Genomic DNA, 24,571 nt, shown 5'->3' on the forward strand with positions numbered 1-24,571 from the left:
GCTGGTGAGAGAAGAGAGGGGGGGGGGGAGCTGGCATCAATAAAATTTTAGGGAAGCCGCAGCAGTATGTGGTATTTGCCGAGGGAGGGAAGTAGTAGTAGGTGTGTGTGTTTGTATAGTTATGTGCCAGTTATCTACCACAGATAATTGATGCGGACAAGCTCGACTGAAATCTCTGTGACAGCGAGAGGCACATCGCACGCTTGCCGTTGATGGATGCCCATGTCAATCTTTCTGACCACCCCAACCTCCCGCCAACCCCCTTTCATTCACACACACACACACTCACACACACTCACACACACACTCACGAGCCAGCAGCGGGGCACAAAAGGAGCAGTCTCCTGGCACGCCATCACCAGCTGAGCTGTAACAGAACAGTGCTCAGAGGGCACAGAGGAGGGAGGACGAGGGAGGAGGATGCGGGTCGAGAACAGGGGAGTAAGAAAAGAGGGAGGAGGTGGAGGATGGCAGAGAAGGATGCAGCGAGGAGGTGGAGAGAGGAGGGCGGGATAATATTGGGAAGGAGGGAGGATTTGAGGTGATATTAATCAGGTAACAGGCGGGATATGAGGAGGAGAACAGAGGATTGATGGAGAAGCATATAAGTTGGTGAGATGAGGAGGTGAAGCAGGTGGAGGGAGGAGGTGGTTAGCTTGAAGAAGAATATAGGGGGGTATAATGGAAGATGAGGACAAGGAGGAGTGTTTTCTTAACTGCGCTGAGTTTCCCTTGTGATGCTAAGGCTTTGGGAAGCTGCTTAGCATTCTTCCTCTCTCTCACCCTCACTCCAACTTTAGAGCTGGCTCAGCAGAGAACACATAGATGTTAAAGTGGCGTGATTAATTTAGGATGCAGTGAGCTTTTTTGGCCAGCACCCACACATACACACACACACACACACACACACACACACACAGACTCCCACGCAACCTCACACTTCAGCATCTGAATGGTGGTAGCAGTTGTAGAGAAATGGCCTTTCAAACTGGAATTAATCTTTATGCAATATCCATCAGCTCTAACAGTTGGCTATCAACATGGCATAAGAAAAACCTAAGTTCAGGCTCATCAAAAGGGCACAGTTGTATCCACAGGTCGAGCTGCGCTTTTGTATTTTTATCAAAATAAAATTAAAAAGTATATCAGTATATCTCCGGCCACACAGGCAGTTAGCTAGCTAGAGGTTTGATGATGTTAGCTGTTGCGCAGCGCCATAAGCACTAGCCTATATGCTACGCTGTGTTGCTAAATTGAATCATGGAGTGGCGTACCACCACTTGTTGTCAGTTTTCATAGTCTGGACATTTGCCAGCACCACAACTGAACCCATGGAAGAGAGACAGCTAATACTAGCTAGACCCCCCTCCACATAGTTGCAAAGTGGGAGGGGCCGCTGGGTCAGTAAATGTTAATCTTCATTCTGTATTCCCATTTCGAAATTTTCTTTAAATGCTGTCCTCAATGTTACTTAGGATAGAAACACGGGACTCTCACGGATAATATAACAATCCTAGGTTTAAGTTATAGCCATCAGTTTTAATTACTTCAATTTTGTTTCTTAGAAATCGTGATTTGTCTGTCATTTTGGCATAGAGACAGCGCTACGTGTCATTGTCTAAAAACCAAGCCCACTGGAGGGGAAAACCATTGGCACCATAATATGCAACCAAGGGGTGAAACACCAACAAAATGCCTGTAGCTAGATAAAAACATTAGATTTCAGCATATCAAAGGATTATTTTAGCACCCTATGTCTACCAGAGAGGAGAAGCAGTTTATAGCATATGCTGAAACCTGTTACATTAAGATGCAATACATGAATGCAAGGGCTGACATCACGTCTACAGTGGTGATAGCACGACTGTATAGCAAACTCCACCACATAACAGGCTGGGTTGACATTTCACAGCAGATATGGCGACTACAGTTTGTAAAAAATAGTCGGGGAAATTACATGCACAGACATGCAATCATTTCCCATTCGGCCTCTTTTTACAGTTAGCGTTTCAGCTGAATGCAGGTTAGCTATTCTGTGATTGAACATCTATTGCAAACACTGCATACCTTTCAGTTAAACAGCTGTTCTGTTTTTACTTTCATGTGTGTACTCCGTGTCTAGCAGTGTGTCCAGGTATATGTGTCATTTTTACAGTTTTTGAGCTGTAGGCTCTCTGCGCAGCTCAGGTCAGGTCTGTCTCTTCCAACACACGGCACACAGCCCTGTATCCACCTTTGTATTCTTAAAGGCTCAGTTTTTCAGTTCAGCAGCTTGAAAAAAAATTTTTCTGTTGTTTGCTAGCACATAGGAGTGACAAGCAGGCACCTTCAGTCAATACAAAGTCAATGGTGAGCAATTAATTGTTTTCCCCCCCGGGTTGGGCGGGACTAAATAGCACTCTATCTCTATGACAGTTGTCCCAAAATACTACAATACCCATGACCCCTTTGTCATTGCAGTTGAGAACAAAGCACAGCGCTATAGTTGATAAATTGGACCAAAATTTAAAATTGAACAGATTTAAACTGCAGATTGTTTTCAGTTTTGTCAACGACATAATCTTTAGTACGTGACAGAATTTTAGTTTGGTGATTGAAGGTTTCTTTCTGAAATTTTTATGTAGACCAACTTTTTATCTGAGAACCAAATATTTTCACAGATATACAGTTGTTCATCTTTTGTACTGATGATTTAACCGGGAGAGTTTAAAGCCTATCCAAGCCATAGAAGTGCTCAAACTGTTGGGCACATAATGTTGTCTATGGGAAAAATGAATAGTATTTTTACTTCCGAAAACCAGGGGCGCCCTAAATAGCTCCTCCCACTTCGCAACTCTATTCTATTATGGGGGGACGAACACAGCACTGAGTGTGCAGGAGCTGCCGGTCCCAGCAGATGTTGAGATGACATTAACCGAATGAAACGTATCAGAGTTGGAAGCAATGATGATCTCAAATAGCAGTCAACTTGAAGCTTAGTCACTGTTTCCACATGTCCAACAACACAGTTTATATCTCCTTACACAAAAATTGAGGGGAATTAAATTTCACTTTTCAAGTTTTTGACATCTAAAGCCCTTTCTATGTCCCTCTCTCTCTCTCTCTCCATGTCTCTCAATTTCTTTATTATCTTCTTCCTTATGGTGTGAGGCAGATTGGGGCTTAGCTGATTGGACAAACCCGAGGGGACAGATGAATTAGGCATCACTCAAGACACATACCTGCTTTTCATACATTACTGGCTGCCTGCTTTCCCGTCTGTTGGTCTCATGCCTGTTTCTATAATATGCAATCACATGGTTTCTTACCTGTCGCTGCAGCATTACACCTGCAGCTCTTCTGAGTTTCACTGACCACCTCACAACGAAAAAAAAAACACTCACATGCATTAACACCTCAGCTCACTGGTATTTTCCAGCAAGAAACCTGTACTTATGGAGCGGTGCGTGGCTGTGTGCGGTGGCAGCGGCAATGGTGGGCACTGCTATGAGAATTGGACCACTCTCCTGGCGTGGGTAGCATTCGTATTTTCTCTGCCACGAGTGCCCGCGGTGCAGTGCGGGGCTGGCTGGCAAGCTCGGGGAAAAGGACCCATCTGTTGTATGAGATTATTTCAGACCAGGAACAGCACAGGATGTCACCTGTTTGGAGAGACTCAGGGGAGGTGGGATTATGGGGAGAAGGGTGTGTTTGTGTATATGTGTGTGAGGGGGGGGGGGGGGGGGGTATAGAGGTGAATTTCTCAAGACTACATGTGCTCTCTCATTCTATCTAGTCACAGTTGTATTTATGTATGTTTGTTTAATGTGATTCTACATGTTTGCCAGTACATCTGCAAACATATAAATGTGTTTACAGTCAGCATATCTGTAAGAGGAAGAGGATGCAGCATCCTTTTTTTTATTTTTATTATATCATCCTCTGTATAATTTTGCTTGCGGTTCTTTCATATATTATCTTCAATAATCTGGATCTGTCCTTTTTTATACAGTACATCCAATTCTTTGCAATTCCCTCCAACAAATTGTGTAAATCTAATCTAATCTAATGTATGCAGGAAATGGGCAGATGCCCCCAAAATGACTACAGGACACCACAAGCAGCTGCCAGCAGTATTTAACTGATGTCAGCTTTGATTTCATCTGCCAGCTTTACATTTGGTTGTGATTGAAGTCTCAAGCAGTATTATGCTTTGCCTGCCATACAAACATGGCAGACCTTTCCTCCTGGACCAGCGGCTAAGGCTTGGCAGGTAGTATGTCATCCATCGTATGGATGATGGTTCGATCCCCGCCTCCTCCTGTGCACGTGTCAATGTGTCCTTGATCCAGACACTGAACCCTAACAGCTCTCACTGCTTAGACCAGCACCTTGCATGCCATCAGCGTGGGAATGGGCGAATGAGAGGCACATTGTAAAGCAATTTAGATAAAAGCTATACAAACATAGTTCATTTATGAAATTGTCAACAAAGTATTTTATAATAACATAGGATGGGCACCACCAGAGGCGTGAGGCACATACCCCCTCAAATGTTGTATGAATTTTAAAAATGGTCACAATAAGTGTTTTAATTGGCTTAATTAACATTAACTCTGCTTGGTACACACAGTCCTCCCGTCTCTGTTTAGGCTACTTTGTTCCTTCCAGCTAGAAAGCGTTAGCAGTGGAGCTCATAGAGCTGCTCAGCTGTGCAGCTGTGGAAGTCGTGTAGAAACGTTGTTAACCGCAGTGTGAGGTATGAGTAACCAGTCTCAGCTTACGCCATAAACCAGTTTGACTTGAATGAATTTATACATTACCTAGAGCTTCAGAGTTTCCCTATTTAAAGTGACTTAAGCATCAGTGGTTTTAACTACAGTAAAACCTACAAGTAAGATTAGTTTTAGCTTGTTGTCCTTTGCTATTATCAGCAGCTAAATTACAGTTTTTGTCAAAACAAATTTGCATTACTGAAATATGTCCAACAAAACAGAATGTCTTAAATGTTCAAAATGTCCCTGTTTCCTTTTCCTAATTTGCTCGCTTTGAACCTGACCTGTCTGATCATTTGAGTGTTTGTCATGTTCCCAAATCTCAGCAATTAACCTTTTTTTTAATAATAATAAAAAAAAGATCATAACTGAATCTAAATAAAGTGTCAAAACAGGTCAAAATGTTTGAAGAAGGTACACCCTCCGCCACGTCACAACCTCTGCTGAACGAGTCGAACCTTCAGCCAAGGTTAGAGTGATGCACCACCTGCATCCAAATGGCTGTAAAGCAGAATCCCTGCCTGCAGGTGATGAATGAGTGTCATGTCAGGAGGGAAGGAGAACGGGAGGAGGAGGAGGAGGAAGATGAGATTTGGCTCTAGAGATGTTGCCCACAGGATGCTCAAGCACAGACCTCAGGAAGCCCTAACCCCTTCACTCTACCATCTGTGGCTCAGAGGTGTGCGTGTATGTGAGAGTGTGGGCATTTGTGTGTGTCTGTGTGCATATGTGTGTGTAGGAATGTGTGCAGTTTGAGCATAATAGGGAGATAATTTTAGTTTTAGTAGGTTGTTGATTAATATTTTAGTTTGCGTGTGTGTGCATCTGTATGTGCAGTGTGTAAAATTGCACCTCATGAATATGATTATGTGTGTGTGTGTGTTTTCTATGTTTCCCTGCATACCTCTATACTTTTATACATGTCTGTGTGATTTTATGTCCCTATAGCTCTGCCCGTCACACAAATGCACACACACGCTCTCAGCACCTCTATCACCTCTTGCATCTCCATGGAGCAGAACAGATGGGAGAACAGGAGAGAGGGTTCCCACGTCCGCTCCTCCACCCCGTCCAAACTTAACGCATCGCAGCCCAGCCCGTCTCGACCCTGCCAGCACCACCGTGACTCAGCCAAAACACACACACACATGCACACACAATCACACACACACGTACAAGTACACACACCTCTGTTGGAACCCACAAACTCCAAAAATAATGTGCCAAACTCATATGCACACACACACATCAAGTACTTTGGCTCCACGAGGGTCCAGAGTGACACCAGTGAGCCAAATTATGATGAGGTAATCAAACTGCAGTTAGTGGTGAACTATTTCACATCTATCTCCAAGTCATAAGAACTCTGCTAATAAAATGTTGCTTGTGATCAAAGGCTGAAGACATGGTCAGCATGTGGTGTAGCTGAAGGGCAAGAAAAAATAAGCGGGTGGCAGATGAAGACACAAATAAAGTTATTTGTGGCTTACAACTTTTACTATTCTGGCCACAAGTGGCAGTGGTAATGACAGGCTAATGGTACATTTGATTTCTCTGGCTTCACTAAGAATACCTTGACTTAGTTTCTTTAAAAACATCATCAGTAGGTGATCAGACTGAGAGTGAGTGGAACAGGGCCATAAGCAGGAAAAAAGCAACCATGTCTCCTGGTGAGGCACTGGTTTGTTTTCTTCTTGTTTTACATTTTTTATAAGACCATTGCGATCTTTAAATGTGACATAAAACAAGTAAGGAAGAGTAATAAATCCCATTTTACACCTGGCATTAACATGCAATCTGTATTTGGATAACTTAGCCGGATAAGGAAAAACATGTTAATGGTTCACTGGAGATGGTGATTGGATCTCAGCCAGGTGTTAATGCAATCTGTAAAGTTTGGCCACACTCTCAAGGGAAAAATCCGCAGAACAATTCAGCTAACTCTGCCTCCTCCTGCTATCTCATGCTGCCTGTCGAAAAACCAGATATAATAATAATAATAATAAGCAGAGCCCATACTGCAGCATCGCTCTGGGATAGGGGTAAGTACAACTTGCAAGACAAAGGTGACGTAACCGATGGGGAAGGTTCTCCACTGGCACTTATTACATTTTTACAGTAAAATTAATGTTTAGTTTAGTTTAGCTAAGCCTCTGAAAAGTAGCCAGCGGATGTCTGTCACTTTGCACATTCCTTTGCGGCCCCTTGAGAATATCCTGAATAGCTTCACTTGACCTGAGATGTACCATGTTTGTTAAAAAAGAGCTCTTCTTACTGAATTTGCATATTGAGATTTGATCACATAGATGGCTAAATGATGGCTGAACTCCATTTAGGTGAACCAGATCCAGGCTCTGGATCATTCGCTGACAAGGCTTACTGAGATGGAAGGGAGCCATCAATAATATTATCATTTACACCTGCTCTTATAGGAGACCTGTGATGCAGAAAAATGTCCCCTGTGAGTGTTATATATTACTTTATATTGTGTTGGAGCGTATTGATCTATTTATGTGCAGGCAAAATTTTACTGTTAAAGTTGGTCAAGTTCATTCAAGTATTTCATATATTGTTGAGGTAGTTACTAACAATGGTTTATACTTCAAATCTTGCAGTAAAAAAAACATAACTCTAGCTGTCACATGTAGGCTAGTGGAATAAAAAGTACTGTGGAAAGTAATGGAGCAGAAGTATGAAGTCACAATCACAGGTGTAAGTGATAATTATTAACAACTGCTCTGCTCCACTTAGGGGTCCCAATAAACTATGCCAATGAGCCAGCATACACAATATCTGGCACACTTGCACACTTGGAATGCAGCCATAATTAATTCCATTAATTACACCTGTGTGTATCCTGCTATGACATGTCAAAACGTCTACAGAGAAAAATGTCTATGGAGTCGAACAAGAGTGCATTTTATTGCTTAGGCTATATATGCAACGTTTTTTTGTAAGAGGAAGAAGTGTTATTTCCTCTTGTTAAAGTTACGTGACTTTAACTGTGGAAAAACCACTCTGCAGCTCCAGACGTGAACACAAACTCATATTGGACAACAGCATGTGAGTAAATCACCACATCTTATCACATTCCTCCTGCCTGGCTGCGAAATAACCACCCGGGCTTCACCCCGTTTACCACAAGCATTCACAGTTTTACATAAACACCAATGCCACTCTGTCAAGACCAGATAATTTGCTCACTCTCTCTCCTGACAGAGAAAGAGATGGCATCAGCATGTCACAAAATCAATGGCAGTTTCATGAGGAAATCATCTCTCTTCCGCTCTTTTCTCCCTTTTCTAAGCCCCCTCTGGCCAGGCAGAGAGAGCGAGGGGGACGGCTGGCGGATGGACACAGATAGCGTCAGATCGCAGTACAGGGCTAAAGCTGGGTAGTAATCGATATAGAGTTGGCAAAGGGCTGGGGCTAGGGATAAACAGTGGAGATTGCTCTGAGGGGCTAGCATTGATGTGTGATTAAAGTCAGAGAATCCCCGTTGTCCGGAACTTGTGAGTGAGATCTCTGACGCCAGGGTAATTGGTCTCGGGAAAATCAATGGATTTGGCGAGTGAGATAGTCGCATCTGTCGAGGCTCTTGGACGGTACACGTAGACTCTTCTCTCCTCTCCTCTGCTCTCTGTGTTTCACCAAGGGCGGGGCTAAAGCCCCCCCAGCTCCACACACACAGACACACACAGCTACAACTACAGTGTTATTGCTGTTGGCGTGTGAACATAGACCGTATAAAAATAATGGACCATGACGTCACCCATTGGTTTGTGGTCTCCCATTTTGAAGCCTCGAGTTTGGCATTTTGACCGTTGCCATCTTGGTTTTTTGGAGCCAGAAGTGATAAAAAGTGACCATATTTGGTCAAGAGCATGGAGCTGGGGAGGAGCTTCCCAGGGTCCAACTACAGCGTACCGCCATGGTGAACCTTTTCAATCACAAGGTAGCCACACTCTAAAGCATACCCTGCTTATTGTCTATTTTACTCTAAATAGGGACATAATTTACAAAATGAACATCATGCTGTATTGAGGAAGACTTGAAACTAGCGGTTAAGACTATAAACTCATTGGGAAAATGTTTACTGAGGTAATAAATCAATTGAGAAGGGTTATTTTCTTATAGACTTCAATACAAACGGACTTCTTTTTGGAGCCAGTGGAGTCGCCCCCTGCTGGTGAGTAGAGAGAACGCAGGTTTAAGGTAATTCCACATTGGCAGACCTGGAACTACTCGCTTGCATGCAAATGAGTACGTACTTCCACTTACACAGAGGACGTCAGTTGAGTAGGTGGTCCTTAGATGGGGCCCAGGACACACTGCCTACACACTGCTAAAAAAATGCAGCCCAGACCACCTCTGAATGTAGTCTGAGCGATCGGATCTCAGTGTGTCCTCAATGCGTCTCGGGTGCTTTCACACCTGTATTTAGAGTTGTCCACTTGTATTCAGATCACCCAAGACGCACTTTAATGCCAGGTGTGCAGCCACTGATATTTTCACCTGAGGCTGAACTTGACATTGGCTGCGGACCTGACTGGACCCAACTCAGTGCAGTTGGCAAAAATATTGCTGAGAAGTGCGACCAGGACTGCAGCTACCACTGAGGTCATGTCCTCTGTATTTTTTATTCCATTTTTTTTAATGTGGGAGGTTTTAGCAACCTTACAATGTACAATTAAAAACTTGCACATAGTGGGTGTTTTATAAGCTGATCCCAGTATTTTTGGATGCAATATATTTTAATTTGACTACTTTTAGTCCAACAAAATAATAAATAAATTAAGGCTTCAGTATTTCTCCACCATAATTTCAATTCCAACAGTTTAGAGAAGGATGTTAAACACCATTTAGACATTCATGTTGGGAAATAAAAATTACAAAAAATATAACTGAACAATTAACTATAAAAAATTTAATTACTTACTTACTTACTACAAATTTGTGTTTTTAAAATGTAAATTATATTTTAATTCATTTTTGTATCTAATGATGTTATATAAATACTTTTTAAATGAAAATTAGCAAATGATTTTGGGATGTTATGAGGATTTCGACTCAGTATTACTTTTTTAATTTATGTATTTATCTATTACTTATTTAATTATGTATTTTTAGCCACACAATCAGCTCTAGGGATGGTAAGTCCACCACTCTGACTGAAATATCCCAACAATTACTGGGTGGTTTGCAAATAAATTTAACTCAGAGTGCCTAGAAGATTAATCCTAATAACTTCGGTGATCCCCTGCCTTTTCCTCCATGACGCTGACATCTGTGATTTTGAGTGAAATGAACTATTGGATGGATTGCCATGTAATTCGGTACATTCATGTCACCCTCAGGACGAATTGTAATAACTTTGGTGATCCCTTCACATTTTCTCTTGCACCATCATCAGGTGAAAATCTGTGTTTAGTGCTAACAGTTATGTCATTAGCAAATGTTAGCATGCTAACACACCAAACTAAGATGGTGAACATGCTTAACATGATCATGTAGGCGTTGATATTTGAGTTTGTAAGCATACTGAAGTTACCTCAAGCCATTGTCTATCACCCCAAAGAGCTGCTAGAATGGCTGTAGACTCTTGTCTTGTTATTTATTTATCAGCAAACTTCCACACGTAAAGCTTGGTTTCGCATGAGATTTCTTGGTTTGTGGTCAAATCAAGTCAAAAATGAGTCAAGCTTCTGGGATACAGTGAACAGTATTTGTTTAGCTAATTTAGGGTCGGTTTATGCTTGGTGATGACGTGTTGTCCAACGACGTCAGAAATCAAAGGTTTTTGGTTTCACTGTCTTTCCGAGAAGACATTCAGTGTTGCACTTGGTTGTTCACATGAAAAGTGACAACCAAGCACAGTTCTATCCAAGGACAATAATACCAAAGGATACATATTAGATTTGTGTAATCCAAAAATCCCAAGAGGTATTACCCTTAGATCTCTGTAGTTTATTTATTTCATATTGGTCGTGGCCCAGTTCAAATTGTGGAGAAAACCCAGTGCTGCCATACTCTCAGAACCTTTATCTGATGTGTATGAACAGCAATAAAATACTTAGTAAAGTGGGTATTTATAATTATTTTACCTGAGTGTAATGGCTGTATTCCTTTGTGGCCTCTTTTAATAAGGAACTGATTTGTCATAGAAAATAAATTGTGACAAGTGGAATCAGGTTGGTAACTTGATTTCTGTAACCCTACCGTCATCTCTTACTCTGTTCAACATGACAGCTTTCTATAGTGCTGGCCTTCATTTTTCAAAAAGGTCATTGATGATGCAGGGACACATCAGCATACATCTGATCCAGTGACAGCTGTGCCTGGGAGCCATCTCTCTCACAGCGCAGACCAATTAGAGAGGGTCTTGTATCAGTCAGAATCAAATAACATCTCATCAAAACGCCCGTCTGTTTTTGATTCCCCAAGAGAACCAGGGTTCTCCCCAGATCCCATCTCCATCACCTCATGCCTCTTTTGGCCTCTGCCAATATATATTTTATTTTTTCAAACACCCACCCACATCTTACCACCGCATACGGTTAACAGATATGCACTCACATCCTCACACACACACATGCTGACACACAAGAACACACACTGCCCAGGGCAGTGTGGGACAGTGCAGGTAACCAACCCAATTAACACCTTAATGAGGCGGTCCCCAGTCATAGTCTGACTTACTCTACATGCACAGCAGAGCACACAGCTCTCATATTCCTGGATACAGCATGCAGGCATCTTATGGACCAGCTAATGGGCCGCAGCTGGATTCTGCTGCTTAGGTTGTTTTAAAGGAGAGCCATCCCGAGTGAACTATTGATTCTAGCCAGACAGGTAAATTTACAGAGGCATAATCCAAATTGTCAATAGTGAAATACATGTACAAACAGTATTATTGAACCATTTGCATTGACTTCAGAGGCCGTTTTGTCAAGTCATTACACATTTCCTATCTTCCTGCGTGCTTCGGAACACAAATAGCTGGTAATTTAGAGAGGCTTTTAAAAATTGTATCTGTATTTATTTTTATGAGCCCTGCCTGAAAAAATGTATTATTTTATGAAAATCTACAAATTGAAGAGTAAAAATAGAGGGTTTTTTTTTCCTGATTTTAAAATGTAAATAACAGAATTAAGAAGTCATAATCATCTATGATGATTACCGCTGGACCGCAGGTGTGTTCAGCATAAACAGCCAATTGGCCTTTTCACAGAAGACATTTTGACATGTCACAGGAGGACAAGCACAGGTGTAAATAATAAATTAATGACAGCAGAATGCCATGTAGCTGCTTGCTCACTGTCACACTCTCATGGCTTACTGGGGCACTTGAATAAAACAGAGCCATCATTAATGTTATAATTAACATCTGTGCTTTTCTTACTTTAACAAGTCAAAATGTGTATTTGCATTACACCTACTATCCCACAGCGCTACGGGTCAATTTGCTTGCATCCCATTTAATATGATTACGGACAAACTTGGTTTTGCATCCACCACCTTCAGTGGGTGTTCAACCACTAAATGAATGTTTCCCACTGTCTTACATTGATTATATATTTAACAAGGGTTTTTTTTAATCACTTAGACCTTGTAGAGAGCAAAATACTCACCTGGGAATTGTGTAAAATAAGCCTTTTACTTTTGGAGTTTGGGCTCCATATATAAATTAAATGAATCATTGCTCTCACTAAATAGTATTTTTGTTATATATGCATGAGGTGGGTGACAGTAGCTCTGATCATTTTCATTCTTGTAACGTTTCATAAAGAGACCCGTCATTCATGGATCATGTAGGAAGTGTTAAATCCAGCATTTCTTCTTTGCGTATCACAAAGTTGTGGACAAATAGAATAATTAGCACTCTGAAGTACATGAAAAGAAGAAGCGTGTAATGGAGTGAGTTGCAATGTTCTTTGGGAATTTTCTCAAATAAGCAAAGATTAAGAAAAGCAGCAGAGCAAAGTCACATGCACTGCATGAATCCTTGATTAAATTTCATTTTGTAACAGTTTAGCAAACCTAGCAGAACCCCTGAATACTATTATTAGTTTTATTAGTATAAAAGTATCATAGTATCAGTGCTTAATAGGATGAAGGAAGCAGAGGAAGAATGTTGGACTCGAAGTTTTAGATCTTAAGGAAACTTTGAATCTCTTGCTCGTGATCAAAGAGGAAGTCTAACTCACCCTGAGCTTTAATTCAGCCAGTTGTTCTCTCCTCAGAGTTGGAGTACAAGTTTGCCTAGAATAATAATAGCACCTTGATGAGGCTCTGTGCCGCACACAGCAGCATTAGCGCAGGCAGTTTGATTCATGGCTCTGACAAAAATCCTCTTGTTTATGATCACACAACATCTGTTGACGGTGAATCACTCCTTGTAATCAGCATTCTGCTGCCATTTGATCATTTTATCAGTCACAACATTGTGTGTCTGAGTGTGTGTGACAGAGAGCAACACAACACAGTACAGTCCTCGCAGTTCATTTACTTTTGTGTACAACTGCGCTAATAACAAACAGCACATGGTTATGTATGTGTGCGTGTTTGTGTGTGTGTGTGTGTGTCTGCGCTGGGATCACTTCCAGCATAGATTCAGTGTCGAACGAATAAAGCCATAATCAGCGTGCACACTAGCTGCTGAGGACTCGTGATGGTGGCAGTTTTCTCTCAACAAAGCAGATAAACATCAGTGAACAAACATCCTCCACTGCCATTAATTAGAATGTACCAACTACCAAAGATGGTGATGTAGCAGCTCGAACAAATAAAGCTGGAGTCTGACCCTGAAAATCGGAACCTGACTGTTATCCATTTGTTTTTGAAGTGAGAGCTTGTGCTGCTGCCACTTCTAATTCCAAACACTAATTCAAAGAGGATTCGTAGGCATTTTTTCTAGGTCAAACATCACAACTTTGAAATGCCTTTTTCTTCCCCTCCTCCCCTTGCTGTGAGGTTTTATATATATAATTTTTTGGTGGTGGGGGGAAGAGGGGGGGGCATTTCTGCTTTACCAAGTTGCACTTCTGTTGAAAATGACAAGAGGAGACCAAGCTGTAAAGGTTACAAAGTGGAGCAGAACATGACTCAAAAATTCTGCACGAGTTGGCCGTCTTGATCCCAGAGAAATACTTATTACGCTCAGAGGCACTGCTTTTCTGATGTCTTTTTGTTTTTCGTGTCCGTCCACCAAGATGTCTTACCACTAAATCTTCTTTGGTTCCCCATAGAGCCATGAGACAAAAACCAGAATGCCAAGTGAGGCTGTGGGACCAAATATAAGAGACCTTGATCCAGAAGGGCTTAGCCAGAGTGTGTCGAGTCAGAAGAGTGTCGCAGGCCCCCAACTGCCTTCTCTCTCTGAATGATGTCTTTATCCTTCTCTCTCTCCTCTGTGAATAATGTCTTTTCTTGTCTCTGTTCTTGTGTATGTGAACGGTGCGATGTGAGTCTCCCCTGTGTGCTTGTGTAGTCTGTCCTCCTGCCAGGTCTCCATGTCGATGAAGGTCGCGTGGCACAGGTCCTGTTCTGTTCTGGTGGCACCTGGAAGCTGCTTGGCATCCTCTTCATCACATTCTTCATATTTATTATTAATGCATTATAATTTTGTTATCCTTTTCAATTATGTATTCTGTAATTTTTGTTATATTCTGTACACCCAACATCTGTTGCACGTCTGTCTGTGCTGGGACAAGGATCCCTCCTCTGTTGCTCTTCCTGAGGTTTCTTCCATTTTTTTACCTATTAAAGGGGTTTTTAGGGAGTTTGTCCTTATTTGAATCGAGGGTCTGAGGACAGAGGATGTTGTATTGCTGTACAGACTGTAAAGCCCCCTGAGGCAAATTTATGATTTGTGATATTGGGCCATACAAATAAAATTGACTTGACTTGACTTGTGTTATTGTGTGGGTGTTTTTTTTCTTATTTTGCCAACATGTTGGTGCTAAATGATCACCTCTGTGGTGTTTTGCAATGCTCCGCCCCGCAATCACTTCAGACCAGTGTCACATTTACTTTGACATGACTGGACTGGCAACAGCTGCCACAACCACAAGCATGGGCCCTTCTACTGAGATGAGTAAAAAGACTATAAATAACAGAATGAAGGTTTATGTGTGGAGACACACATATGCAAATTCATCAGATTTGTTCTATACCGCAGTGTGATCAAGGTTAATTTGGTACCGACGAATGCTGCTCTCCAAGCCTAATCACTGGCACGAGAAATGTTTAAAGTGGAGCTAAAATAAAAATGAATTTCACAAGAAATCAGTATTTATATCCTTGCTGATTTTACTTGTGTGCTTGCACTTGTTTCAAAATTTTAATTACCGTACATTGCTGCTCTCCTGGAGGTGTTAAGTTTTCGTTCCGATTGATTCTGGTTATTTGATTGGTGGAATATCTGTGTGGGCGTTCTCTAAATATAGTTTGTAACATCACTTCAATTACAACTTGGGGTGCTGAAGTTGTTAGCCTTGCTCAGCCCCTATCTGGGATTTGAGTACCCCCTACGTTACTCTGAGACTCCGTAACTTACACCATGTAACGTACAGACAAACGAATGAATGACAGAGAGACAGCTAACGCTAATTAGACTCCGGTCCCATCTATGTTGTGGGACAAACACAACACTGATGAAATAACATGAACCAAAAGTAACATTCATTAGTAATCACTGCTAACATTAGCAAGCTAAGCTAACTAGCTTCCACTTTCCGAGTGGAATACAAACTTAACAGCACAATAGGTCATTGAATGTTGAATTTTGTAAAGGGACAGATAATATCTAATGGTAAACAACCAGCTTTATGATTGTTGAAAAGGGGAAAAAACGTTCTGTATCAAAGTTTGGAGGCTATGCAGGGCAACTTGTAGCACACCACAGAAGCACGTCTCCGAGTTTATTTACTTATACAAAAAGAGAGGAGAATTCAAGTTTCAGTCAGACTCCAAGGGCATTGGTGAGTGTTTGAGACTTTACATTGTTTTTTTAATGAAGGACAAAGCTGTCAAGGTGCAGCTCAGTCCAGTCTTCCTAATCCAAAGTTATACACAAAACACCCTCCAAAGTGTAACCCAGCAGTTTTCTTTTCCCCTTCCCAACCTTTTAATACAAGGGTGTCACGCTCCTAAGCAAATAGCACATAGAAGATCTAGAGCCACTACTATCTTCGAAGTTAGACAATATCTTAGAAATAAAAACTACAGATCCAGTCCTGAAGGAAAAAAAAGAAACTTGTCTTCCACTTCCTTGATTTTTCTGTTTCTGTAGGTACCAATTGTTTCTTTGTGTGTTTAGCCAGTGTGGCTACTGATGCTGTGTGCCCAGTTCTGCTATTTATTCTAAACAAACCACTGTTGCTGCTACCAGAAACATAAAATTCATTACTGCTTGCACACCCAAGGGTTTTTCCCGGGAAACAGCGACCCACTTATCAGTGTTTACAACAGCAAATACAAAAGAAAAAAAAATGGAAATGACTTTTATTTATATTAAAACGTCACATATTATTGCCTGCGTTTTCACTTTCATGCATGGCCAGGCTCGCAGACACTAAATTTACAGTAAAACACGACTGGAACCAAAGCACTACCCTGGGAACTCTGCAGTCGATCAGAATGATCCTCTGAGGTCTATGTTTAGACATGAGAAACCCCTCAGGCTGAGGAGGTTTGTTTTGTTCAACAAGGAATACAGTTAAACTACACCATGATGAAAGTGTGTCACACACACAGCATGGCACCCAAAAGATCATAGAAAAGCAGCATGCTGACAACATTGGCAGCAGTATAGTATTAGAAAACATAGCAATACAACTGTTGACAAATCCTATTAAGGCATTTGCCAGGTATTAAAGTACTGTATATGCTACAACTGATTTATAAACTGACTCCTCTGCAGTTCTTTGCTCAACTCGAGTTCATTCCCATGTAACCACCGTAAAGTTTGCTTTGGTACAAGTGAAAAATACTTTGTGGTGCATTTTGGACACTTGTATAAACAGAGAAGAACGGAGAGACAAACAAAAGAGAATTCATCATGTAAAACTACTCATTGTACAAACTTTTGTATTTCTGTTTTGCATCACTGTTGTTTATTGGATTACTCAGATTGTTCCAGTAGAAGTAAGCTGTAACTACTATTTACTGTAAAGTAGGATATTTGCTGGAAAGAAACAGCAAATTTCCATAGACACAAATTGCGCAATTTAACTTTTGACAAAATGGTTATAAATTAAAGGATCAGTTCACCTTTTTAATTGTCAAATTTCAGTCAGTTTCCATGCTTTAAGCACCACAAGTTCAATTCCAATCAACTCCATTGTATTGGGGTGGAAGCAAAACAGTTTTTAACATGTAAACATTGAGGTGCACTGTGATTGAAGCAGAACAGAAATAGAGGGCAAAGAAGTGTATATTGTTCATTTTTTTAGATCCAAGCTGCTGTGGCTGACACACGTCAACCCGCAATCATGCAAGTCGAGATGCCAATGTACACCCACACACTTGTTGGTGCGGGTGTTGTGACGCACATCATATGCTGCCCGCTAAGCAAACGCAGCCATGCTGGGCCTTGTCCCTGCTTACTTGATATTACCAAAGTTGTCTCCAAATTTAGCATTATCCCTTTGGATCATTTCTATGGCATGTTAACCATACAAAGCTTAAGTTAGCTCACTTTAACATTCAGTCGATTTGGACAAAATAACATTACTGTACCCATAGTCAAACACAAGCAGTTCTAGTAGCAGCATTTGAAAACAAAAGGCCTTACCTAATTATGAGCAGACACATGTGGTCAAGCAGGGTCCTGCATCAAGAACAGGCGGATTTGCTTGGCCTGGCAGAGAAGAGAGCAAGATGACCAAGCAGCAGGGGCAGCCTGTGGCACAGGCCACGTAAGCGGTTGCCTAGGGCGCCAAATAAAGGAGTTTTGACCAACTACTGTACAGATCTTCCTCAGGTCTTCCTTTGCCTGAGGAAGATCAACAGTAGTTGGTCAAAACATTGCAAATATAGAAAAGGGAGCTCTGATTCAGTGTGTGGGTACTCCTTGCATCTAGTTTCTTTCTCTATTGACTTGCATGGATTCTCTTCTGGTTTGATTTTCAAAGATTTACTGGTCAGTCACTTTTCACCCAACAGCCACCAAACATCATGTGCTACCTCCGGCAATGCCACCAAACATTCATTGAACCCCCACTTTGACCCCCTCTTGCCTTTTTTAAGGACTGAGAGGACTTTGTCTGGGCTGGAGGTACCATTATTGCACTTTATTTTAGTGTGAGTTAATTTTTGAAGTTCTAGTACTGAAGGAACTATTGTTGCACTTTTATGGGGCTCCTTTCTAAAATCTCGCCTTTGGCACCAACATAGTCACGCAGCCCTGACACTCAGATGGTTTCAAAATGAAACTGAAATTATCTTTTCAGTTCAGTTCTAAACTCTTTCCTGATTGTATTGTTTGAACTTTAACAGACAGTTTTGGGTTAACAGCTCACATCAAGCTTGGTGTAGCAGAGATACAGCAACAACAACACAGGCAAAAAGCAGAAAGCAGTGAAGCAAAATGTTTTTGGAGGGCAAGAGCCATTCAAAATGACATTCTGTCTGTTCTAAGCTTTACCGATGCTGGATCTCTCAGCCTCAGGCTAGATGCTGCCTCAGAGGAGACAGCTCATCAAGATGAGTGACAGGTGTTGGGGTGTGAACTTGACCAGTTGAGCAGGAGGAGGAGGGCGGAGCTGACGATACACTTCTGCCTCAAGGCAAAAAGTTACATCTCGTAACTAAGTGTTATCATGATCATTTAAGAGGTTTTTACTCTGAAGATCCAGAGGTGAAGTTTGTACGGTACCAAACATCTCATCCCACAGTGGGTAAAATGGTCAAAGCGCTGTAGCTCCTAATTTTGTTGTTTTAAGTGAGTCACGCATTAAGGTAGAGGACTTCATCCCAAGGGCAGCATGGTACAGAAACAGGTCCAGCTTTGTAATGAGGTAAAAATTACAAAGCTTCTGTGACCCTATTCAGATGCCAAGGGCTTTATGGCTTTATGTGCCTATTTATGACCACTTCCTGGGTGCAACTGAGAGGAGGGGTGGAGAGCGCGGGGTGCCACTGTGGCTCTATCACTCTATTAACAAAGAGAGGACACACAGCAGAGCAGCACATTCATCATCTAGCCAGCAGCCGGCCCTGTGGAAAGGACAATACACATTGCTCTGAGCTCACATTTCCTTGTGGTGTCGCAGATGTGTGTGTGTGTAGCTGATGGTGTTAGATCCCTATGTAGTTGAGGTAAGTGATGGCGACATCCCACAGATCCTCTCCAGACAGCTGGGAAAACTCTAATGAGCCTGTGAACCTGCTGAGAAGTGTGTGTGCACATCTGTGTGTGTGCGGTTGTGTATTTACCTGGATGTGTACACAGTCCTGTGCTTTCAAATCTGCAATTCTTATCCCAGGACTCAATAAAAATAGAACACTTTTGGAGTGATACATCTCTTATGGTTAGAAAAACCAGCTCTTCATATTCCCTAAATATAAATACAAAATGAAATCCATTCCATCTGAACCACAACATCAACCGTCTCCCTTGGTAACATAAAATCCTGCCTTCTTTCCCGGCAAACCATAAAAACCAGTTGGTGATAAACACTGTTCATGCAGCAGTTTGTTGTTGATACAAACTGTGTGTGTGTGCGTGTATGTCTGTGTGTGGCTTTAGTTGTGTGTCATTCATGACAGCCACCCAGCAGGAGGGGAACACACACTCCATCTTGTGACCTTCGCGGGTGCTAACGTCGTTGCCATGGCAGCACGGCTTGATGCTTTCTGACAGGTCTGATTTGCCCTTGACAGAAATACGGCTGCAGGCCTTGCATCTCCCCTTGTCCTTGTCTCATATACAGTATATACAGTGTCACATTAACACACACACACAAACACATTCACACACATCCATATGCCCACACACATGCTTTCATGCAGTTACAGTTAAATTACATTTTAACTATATGCGCTCTTGGCTAGCTTCCCAGCTGCGAGGCCCCCTGCTGGCCTGTTACAGCTCGAGACTAAAGTGAGACGAAGCCGTTTGAAGAACAGAGACTTTACACATTCACACTCCATCTATCCTCCCTCCTTTTCTCTCTTCACTCGACTTCCCCTTGTGACTCTTTATCTTGGGCTGGTTCACAGGCTAAAGGTTCAATAAGGGTTGGATGGAATCACAGGATGGGGGGGTTGTGACTTCACATCCCAGCCACTAGTGTAGTGAGTCATGAGAAGATATTTCACTATGTAATAGATGGTGGTGTAGTGAGATAACCTGATATATCTGATGATGGTGCAAAGCGCGCACACACACACACACACACGCACACATGCTTACACACACACACATACATACACCACTTCCACTATCCTCCCTGCTCTTAATCTCTGTCTGGGCCGCATGGGGACCCTGAGTGCACCTTACTGACGTTGACAAAGCGCTACGGGTGTTTTTGGCAGTCGTCCTCTCCTCACCTCCCCCCTCAGTTACCTGCTCACCACTTCATCAAAACCGCGGGCACCAAAATGGCGAGGGATCCATCAACTTCCCACGCTGAGAGATGATGTCATCAACGAGGGACATCTCTTGGGGGATTGTTGCTGATAGCTGACATGGATCAGAACCGAGTTAAGCAGCCTGCAGTGCTGCCGAGGGAAACGAAAAACATAGTATCAACTAAACCTGGATGTAAAAATATCTGTGCTTATTTTATCTTTATTCACAGCAATACAAGAAAATCTTTGCTGTCAGTGGATGTGAAAGCTACTATTTCTATGCTTCCTCTATCTATGTTAGCTGTGATATATCAAATAAGTAGCACAGACATGCACAGACTATACATTGGACTGTGTAAGAAAATGAAGAAGCTTTTTATTTTGTTTAAAAGTTTAAAAGTTTTTTGAGTGTTAAGATTTTTCACATCTCATGGAGTGAAACTAATAGAACCTTTAAAATAAACATTTGTATTCTCACTGAAATAAAACAAAACCAAAATACAAAAAAATAAAAAATAAAATAATCCAACAATATTTACTGTGGGCCCCAAGGACAAAACACATAAAGTAGAAGTGGGAAAGCACAAACATGAGAAGACAAGCAATCCAAAAGCATAACCTATATGAAAACACACGAATGAAAGCACAGACACTGAGGGGAATAAAGTCCAAATCTAGGAATGGTACAAATACCAAAACATACATAATTCTAAAAGATAAACAACAGAAATGTGCAACAACCCTACTGCATAAACACCCCAAAAGTGAAGGAAACCCGGTAGAAGTCAGAGACTATGCAAATAACAGACACACAAGAGCAAAGAATTTAAAGTTTATTTGAAATTTACATTTTTAAGAAATAGCAAGCATCTGCACAACTGTTGGTTAATAGCAGTGTTGGGTAATTTACTTGAAAAATGTAATTATTCATTACTAATTACTCAGTGAAAAAGTCAGTGCATTATTTTACTAACTTCTCAACAGTAGAAGTAATTACTTGCATTACTTGTGAAAATCCTTACTCAACACAGAGCCTTCCCACAACTCTGAAAAACTACAATAACTACTTGTTGCGTTGCATTTAACACATGTAGAAATAGAAAACAAGACAGTGGTTAAATGAGCAATCGGTCTTTGTTTTGGATGTACTGACCTTCGACAAGCTAGCTCTACAGAAGTCCTGTCCTCAGTGAAGCTGCAGGGTTCATACACTCTCCAACTCTGAATGACACCTCCTGAATGTAAGCTAACTGGTCTCTAGCCAGCCAGCTAAGAAGATAACTGCACTCACAAGGGTTTTAACCGCCTCCCTCCACCTCTGGTTCACACCAAGCTAACGTACGTACTACAGTCACTCACCAGTACACAGAGAAGAAAATGATGTCAACCCCACCACCCAACTCCCAATAAGACAGCAAATAAGCCAACTGGAATGTATTTACTGAATTTCAATCTGTAATCCCTTACACTACTCTTCACCTAAAACTTAACATTACTCGGTAATGCATTACTGTCCAGTGTTGGATACGAGCTAGCAATTGCTCTAACCCATAACCACTAATAGAGTTGTGAAGTGGGATGTGCTGCTGGTTTTCCCATTCTCTGCTTTTCAAAATTTTCAACTTTGCCTTTGAGAAATCGTGTCTTGTCTGTCATTTTGGCATGGTGGACAGGTCTAAATACAACAATGTCCATGAGCCACAGCCACCAGTGAGTGGTAACAAACTTTAAAAATTCATTGAATTTGTGAACAAAACACGGCATGGTTTCTGAATTAATCCAAAACTTACAGAGAATGCAAAAGTAAAATGATTTAAACCGCAGATTGTATTATCTATTTTCCACACACCATAATCTTAAGCTTTTACCTGCTGTTAGTGGCACAGATTACAAAAGTTTCTTGCCAAAATGCACCCTGGAACTCATAGTTAACTTCTACTTTTCACGTATAAAGGCTTGTACCTTTGACTTTTTTTTAATCATAGAACCAGACATTTTCTAATACAGTTTTTAATCTTTGTACTGATACGTCTAGTGGGAGAGTCTTGTGCACACCAAAGCACAAGAAGTGCTATAACTGTGAGTCACACAACATCGTCTATGGGAAAAATTTATTTCAGGCACACCTGAAATATGCTGTCACACTTAATAACTCTATTAAGTCTATTCAAACTTTACAGGTAGCTTGACGAGAAGTGTTAAAATTAATAGCTGTATGAAGTGATGCTAACTGGTTCGCTAACATTACTTAGTTACTGCTGTTATTGTCCATGTTAGCCAGTCACAATCCTGCTATTACTGGGCCCAGTTCATGTTGTGCTCTTATTTAGACCTTTTTAGACATTTTGACTTGTCATAGCAGGAAAAGAGCAGGTGTTACTAATTTAAAAAAAACCTTAACAATGGTGCCATGCACAGTACCAGGGCACTGCAACTGGCACAATTAAAATCAGTGCATGATTGTTATTAATGTTATTGATTACACCTGTGCTTTTCCAGTTATGACAAGTTAGTATTTGCTATGAAAAAGTTCTTTTATAGCAGTTCAAATAAATATTGTTACTTGAATTTGTTTTCCTCCCGCTGCCTTTTTGGTACATCCTTTTGGTCTTGTATGTGTTTATCTGCATTTATTCTGTGATGCATTTTCATCCGAGCTTTCCTATGATTTCTTCGGTTTTATAGTATGTCCTTTGCTCGCTTTATATTATACATTTATATTGCTTGCCACCATAGAAAGTATATCTTGTACTGATATCAATTTTTCCCTTCACTTTTTAGGGTTAGAGTCAGTGCTTCTTGCATGTCAGCTCAACACGGTTTACTCCATCAGAGTAAATATTCAAAATGAGTTAATCAAATTCCTGCTCTTTGACCAACATGCGACATCCTCCCCAGCTGCTACGGCATGTTTCAGTTAGAATTTCCATCAATTACCATCTTTTTGTGTGTTACAGTCTTTGAAGTGGACCACCTGTAAAACAAGTAACAAACAGTGGTCCTCCGCAGGACTTTGACATGTACATGATCAGTACATGACTATGTACTCTGTGTTATTGTGTAATCTCTTTCCATAGCTGCTGTAAATCCTATTTGAGGCAATGTACAACACGTTAAGGCTCCCTAAGTCCTCTTGCCTGACACTCATCCTGAATTTGCATTTTGCCTTTCTCTTCATTATTCAGGCCGTATCTGGTGTTCCTGTGGTAACTCTCAGCGATACAGCTGCTAATGATTGCCAAAATGTCTTAACTCATCAGAGCACACTCATCTAAGCATACATTATCCTTTTCATAAATGCCTTGTACACTTTATGGGAGTTTTTTGAGGTGTATTTGTTATATGGAGGTTTATTTGTTGTTACCTGTGTACCTGTATACCCTGCTCCTGTATATCATTTTACTTTCCCCTCTTTACAAGAAGAATTTGGAATCCCCTCTCCATTCTTCAGCCCCTTAATTGACATAATTACAGGATTACAGTGTAAAGCCGCAACTCTGTCACTCCCGGGCTGCACCCGGCGAGGTGACAGTGCCGAGGCGGGATCCACACACCGCCTCTCGGTTTGACACCAACATCCAGGAGGACAACAAAGATAAGGACGGCTAGAGGGAAAACCCTCGTTCTGACAAGAGCAAATTAACCTGCTGTGCCCGACAGAGAGCTGCCGCTATCTCCTCTCTTTGCCCCATTCATACCTCCTTCCTCCCTTGTTTTCATCCTCCTCTCCTGTGGGCTTCTCCTTTGGAAAGTTTGCTTTATTTTTTTCCTGTCTGTTTTGAATAAATGTGACTTAAGAGCTGATGTGTGGTCAACAACTGTAGTGTCAAACCTCTGCTACCTCTAACTTGTCCCTCACACTCAGTTAGTTCCATTTACCAAATTAAACTCCTTTAAAGATACATTTAATTTCCCTGCAAGATGACCATTAACTCGTTCACAGTCTGCCTCTCCCTCTTCCACCGTCCGTATCTTTCATTCTCTCTCTATCCCTCTCTCGTTATTGGCGTAGCAGCGCAATAGCCTCAGGCGTCTCACCTGGTGTGGGTCATTACTAATCATATCCTGGAGCTAAATTGACTAAAATGGCATCTTTATCAGGCCTTTGTTGTCCATAATACCTCTGCAGCACCCCAGGCATGGATTAAAACCTTACATATCTGAAGTTATCTGCTGCTGCCAAAGTGTGTGTATGTGTCTGTTAGTGTGTGTTTGGCCCTCTTCATCTCGGGGGAGCCCTG

The 24,571-nt window shown here is 41.5% G+C and overlaps 1 long non-coding RNA gene across 2 annotated transcripts in view; it reads right to left on the reverse strand.

The window, feature by feature from the left end:
• Positions 1-21,631, reverse strand: part of LOC121881784 — a 39,594-nt gene extending 17,963 nt beyond the window's left edge. Inside the window, exons 1-2 of one of the 2 annotated variants that reach the window (XR_006091903.1) lie at positions 21,484-21,631; positions 20,326-20,480 (exon numbers count right to left, since the gene is read on the reverse strand). This is a non-coding gene — a long non-coding RNA (uncharacterized LOC121881784). Of the gene's footprint in view, positions 1-17,550; positions 17,618-20,325; positions 20,481-21,483 lie in introns of those variants that run through there. The other variant, XR_006091905.1, reaches the window with a different exon arrangement.
• Between the last annotated feature and the right edge of the window lie 2,940 nt (positions 21,632-24,571).

The sequence above is a fragment of the Thunnus maccoyii genome, chromosome 17 (assembly GCF_910596095.1).
Source record: "Thunnus maccoyii chromosome 17, fThuMac1.1, whole genome shotgun sequence".
Classification (NCBI taxonomy): domain Eukaryota; kingdom Metazoa; phylum Chordata; class Actinopteri; order Scombriformes; family Scombridae; genus Thunnus; species Thunnus maccoyii.